This window comes from Pelodiscus sinensis, chromosome 2 (genome assembly GCF_052426305.1).
Source record: "Pelodiscus sinensis isolate ZL-2025 chromosome 2, ASM5242630v1, whole genome shotgun sequence".
In the NCBI taxonomy this organism is placed as follows: Eukaryota; Metazoa; Chordata; order Testudines; family Trionychidae; genus Pelodiscus; species Pelodiscus sinensis.
This window is the reverse complement of record NC_143053.1, coordinates 21,486,177-21,491,411: the sequence shown is the minus strand read 5'-3', so window position 1 is coordinate 21,491,411 and position 5,235 is coordinate 21,486,177. Positions and strand designations below refer to the sequence as shown.

At 44.8% G+C, this 5,235-nt stretch overlaps 1 long non-coding RNA gene across 1 annotated transcript; it reads left to right on the top strand.

Annotated features, from left to right (window-relative positions):
* Positions 1–1,529: 1,529 nt before the first annotated feature.
* On the top strand, positions 1,530–4,790 carry LOC142826694 (uncharacterized). Its single transcript, XR_012900896.2, has 3 exons — positions 1,530–1,673; positions 2,959–2,975; positions 3,740–4,790. It is a non-coding gene; the product is annotated as an uncharacterized LOC142826694 (long non-coding RNA).
* The last annotated feature ends 445 nt before the right edge of the window (positions 4,791–5,235 follow it).

The window sequence follows — 5,235 nt, the reverse complement described above, 5'->3', positions numbered from 1 at the left end:
AAATATCCCCCTGTTTCCTAGGCAGGAAAAGAGCAGGGGAGGACAGCGAGGCACAGCTAGTTATAGCACAGCTTCTGCCAGCTGTAATCAGAGGATTGTTTTGAGTGTCCTTAAAAACTGTTTTAAAAAGACTATATTGGTCTAATAGGGCTGGTTCAAAAATTTCCATTGGAAATGATTTTTTCCAGTGGCAGAATGGATTTTTGACTAAATAAATGTTTTCATGAAAAGTGTCTGTTTTCTGTGGAATTTTTTATTTTAATTGAAAAACTGGAGTTTTCAGTTTTTGCCCAAAAGATGAAATATTTTGACTTAGGGCCACAGTGCCTCACAATGTGAATGCAGCATGTCCCATTTTCCACTCCGGGCTAAGTGCCCGCCCCCCACCCCACAGACTACATTTCCCATGATGCACCACAGCTAGAAATACCCAGGATGCACTGCTGCTCTCTCACCAAGAGGGAAAACAAGACAGTGCTTCACAGGACATGCAGTCTACTGGAGAGGTGGACTTAGACAGGGAATATGAGCATGAGATGTCTGAGCTACTGCTCCCATGAGGCATGGTGGCAGCATTTCCAAATCAAAATGTTCCAGTTTTTTTATTTTTTGCTAAAAAGTCAAACATTTCAGTGGACTCTCCCCACCGTATTGTTATCTATGTATTTGCGCTGGGCACAACAAATCAGTGAATTAGTCAGAGTACAGATGAGATCAGGGGATAAGATCAGCAAAAAATCAATATAACTACAGAAAAGTGTTATATATAAACCTACAGAAAAGTGTTCCCATACAATGTTGCACCAGTTTAACTATATTAATACAACATACCATCTTTAGATAAGCTATGGTTGGACCAGACTAGTTAGTTGCTGGACAACATGAAAAGGGTAAGAGTACTCACTGGTAGGTGAAAGATTCTTTAATAAACTCTTGGTTCTCAGAATATCCATGCTCAAGCTTTTCTTCATGCGGTCCACATAGGTAACAATTAAAAGAGATCGGGGTGTGTCAGTCTACAGCTGCTAGATAGCAATTGCTGTTCTTTTAGTCCAATTTCCTGTGGTGTTCCTGATAAAAGTACAAGAACTGTCAGTTACAGTCTCCTTAAAGGCATCAGTACATATCTCTGTGATAGGGGAATACCAACCCCACACTGGGCAATTAGGGGACAAGGAGCTGTACTGGGCTCAGTCAGTCTGCTATGCCACACCAGCTAGAGATGAAAAGACTGGGGAAGGAAATAAAAGGGAACAGAGCCACTCACGTGAAGGCAGGCCAGGGAAGAGAAAGGATTTTGCAAGCTCCTGAAGAAAGGACTGAAGGGAGGCAGGATCTTGTCCATTAACAAGTGCCTGAAGGCCCCTTTCTGAGGAAAAGGGGGAGAGATCTGTTTCTGATAGATAGGGTTGACAGGTATTCAGTTTTCATCTGGAACACTTGGGTTGAAAGGGAGCCTGGTGGTTCTAGTCAGCATTGCTGACCAGGATATTAAAAGTCCATTTGGTGGGGCTGGCAGGCCCCACAGCTCCAGCTGGCTGGGAACTGCAGCCAATGAGAGCATCAGAGGTGGTGCCTGTGCAAGGAGGCAGCATGCACTAGGAAGTGTTTCCTGACCATCCCTAAGACTAGGAATTGAGGGGTATGTCACCGCTTATGAGAAGCCACCTGAGGTAAGTGCTGCCTGGAGCCTGTACCCCACACCTCCTGCCATAGCCTGGAGTTTCCTCCCACTCCTAACTCTGTCCAGAGCTCTTCCCCCTCCCACACCTGAACTGCCTGCCCCAGCTCTGAGCCCCCTTCCAGACTCAAACTTCCCCCTAGTGCCTGGCACCCAGCATCTCCTCTCAATCCCCTTGACCCAGTCTGGAGCCTCCTCTCATACCCTGAACCCTTCATTTCTGGCCCCTCACCAGAACTCATACCCCAGGCCCATAATCCATATTCCCTCCAAACCCCTGCCTCAGCTAAAAGGCTCCTCCCACACGCCAAACCCCTCAGCTACACATCCAGCCTGGAACCCTCTCCTGTACCCCAAGCCTCTTGTCCCTAACTGTACCCCAGATCCTGCACCCCAAATTCCTGCCTCAGCCTGAAGCCCCATCCTACACACTGAACCCTTCATTTCTGGCCCTACCCTGGAGCCCACAACCTAGCCAGAGCCCTAACAACCTCTGTACCCCAACCTGCTACCCCAACCCTTTAAAAATGAGTAAGTGATGGCAGGGAACAGAAAGTGAGGGGACATGGAGTGAGTAAGGATGGGGCCTCAGAGAAGGGGCAGGGAAAGCACAAGCAGAGCCTTGGAGAGGAGGCAGGACATGGGTGCAGAAAGGGTGTTTGGTTTTGTGCGAGTAAAAGTTGGCAACCTTACTGATAGATCCTGGGAGCGGGGTATTCCTCCCTCACATGTTAACCTAGTTTATTTGTATTGATTTCCTGGGCTTTGTTTATGGTCTACCCCTGAATGGGAGGGATTGGAAACTGACCTGGTTGGAGGGCCAAGGTATGAAAGAGGCAGCTGCTGCCCCAGGAGAGAGAGTTACCATGCCATGCCTAGCTGTCATCCCTGTCACACACTCCTGTTACAGATGGCTAACTTTGGAAATAGCAAGGGTCTAGGAAATGGCCCAAGCAGGGCAGTCTTGAGGTGCTCTTGGATGTCGACCCTTTTGTTGTCCTCACAGGACCCTGGGCTAGAGCCTGGTGGAGTGGGAGGGCCTGGGGCTCCCCTACTAACTCCTCCTCTTCCCCGTGCAGGTTAAAGATCCTACACCACTGTAGGCAACACTCCAGTGGGCAAAGACCACTACAGTCTCATGGTGGAAGACTGGGGGTAGTTCAATAAAACAGGAACTGGGCCCAGATTTGGAACTGAACTTCCTCAAAGTTCATGGGTGTTTGACTCTAGAGTATGCCTTTGGCCCATCTCTAACTACAGTTTAATTTTCCTTACAGGCAGAATGCTGGAGCAGGTGAGCTATTACTTCATTGTGAAATGATAGAAGGCGATTACTTTTACTGGACAGGTGATAGGGATGTTCTTCTGGGCAGGTGGAGGGGAGGGGAATGAGAGGGGTCCTATTTAGACTGTAATCTACGTCATCACTACGTCTTATGCTTTATGCAGTGCTGGACACCTTGCAAATGGCAACTAGTATCCGAGGCATAGCCCTGTTAGTCTGCATCTGCAAAAACAATGAGGCATCTGGTGGCACCTTTAAGGCTAACAGATTTATTTGGGCATAAGCTTTCATGAAAGCTTATGCCCAGATAAATCTGTTAGTCGTTAAGGTGCCACAGGGCTTCTTGTTGTTTTTGCAAAGGATGACCGTGACTGATAAAAATATGATTGACTCTGTAACATTAGTTCATTCTTGAGCTATCAGACATCGTATTTGTCAGACTAAGAGCTAAATTGTGCAGTCGCAGAGTCTGCCTTAGTAGTGCACTGTGCTGAAACTGCCCCCTTTTGGCCAAACCTCAGTGAGTATCCCAAATACACAATTGGCATTGATCCAGTGGAAAACAATGTTTGGAGGATGCAAGACTCCCATGGATCCCCAGTTACATGTTTCAGCCAAAATATAATTCAGCTAAAGTGCTTATCTGAGATCAGCCCTACAGATCTAATGGTAGAGTTTGACTCTCTGTGCTGTAAATCTCTGTAATCATGGCAGAGGTGATTTCTCAAAATAGAATGAGAAATCACAAACTTGTTTTGTGTCTCTCTTGAAAGTTTCAACAAGGAGCGAAGAGCAGAAAACCTCCAACAGTGGCTTTCATCCAGATGCCTCCTCTGATGCTGTCATCCTGAGCCTGACCTAAGTGTTTTCTGTGTATCTGATCTTCATCAGGCTTAATTGTGCCCTCAGCTGTGCACATACATCTTCTGTTGTCAATAGGAAGGACACTCATACATCTGAGGTTAGGATGTGGTCCTTCGGCATGCATGATTTTTTAAGGGAAATGTTCAGCTCTGAGAAATGGTCTGAAAATCCATATTTAACAATAGGAACCTGCACTTTTACATTGTAAATAAAACATCCACAAGGGTTTTGATTTTAACCCTTCAAATGCTGAGAAGCATATTTTGTAGAAAAAGCATCTAATCTTGATTTTAAAATTGCCAGGAATGGAGAACCCATCACAAGCTTTAGTAAGTCTTGACCTTTATGTTTTTCCACTGCACTGACTCATAGTCTTAAGGATCATTCACACCTCTTCTTCTTTGCTGTTTTAAGTCCTGTGACCAATACTCACCCACTCACAGGGAATCTGGTGTCTGCACAGCACTAACCCAGAAACCACAGAGGATGAGCAAGCCTTTCATAACAATGATACCAAGTTTCTTTGTTCTGCAGCTGTATTCAAAAATAAAAGGCAATGTAAAGAAAACTGACTGTCCATAAATAGTATCGACCCTACAGAACTTGTAACTTTACAGCATTCTGTGCCTGGTGCAAATGAGACTAACCCACGCAGAGAATGACTAAACTATTAAAAGGGACCAAAAAATGTGAAAATGTATTCTTACATATGAAGTAGAATGAAGTGCATTCTCGCATCATTTGCAAAGATGGTCCCAAGCTATAAACTAAGGATCTGGATTGCAAGCAACACAAAATTTGGACATGGAGTCCAGGTCTTTGGTTCAGTCCATTACAAAGACAAGTAGATGCCTGCAAATTCTGATTCTGGATCTCATTTTGGATTTCCAGTACCCCTCTCATTGACTCATCTTGGCTAGTCTCTGCTGGCAGTGAATTTGTCCTACCATGAGTAGCCAGCCCTTTTCGGAGAGTTTTGCAAAGAAGGACCATCCTTTGGATCAAGATCTGTAAAAGCATCCCACATAAAAGATTCCTCACGAAAAAGTGATGATTAAAAATGTACTTGATCCTACCAGCCACGAGCTCAGGGGTAGACTGTGCTTACCAATGGACACAGAGGATCAAACCCCAAACACGAGTAGTATTCATGGAAAGGCTAATTATTCAATATTTCTTTTCACAGTCATTGTTCATTATATTGCCACAACACACATTTACCACGTCATCCAAAACCTGCACTGGATTCAGAGTCATAAATTTTCTAATGGATCTTTCTACAGCGTCCTCACCATTGTATTTGAGTGATTCACAAACATAAATGAATTTAACTTTCAACACCCTTATGAGATTAAGTGATATTACCCTGATTTTATATGAAGGGAGCTGAGGCAGACTGATAATA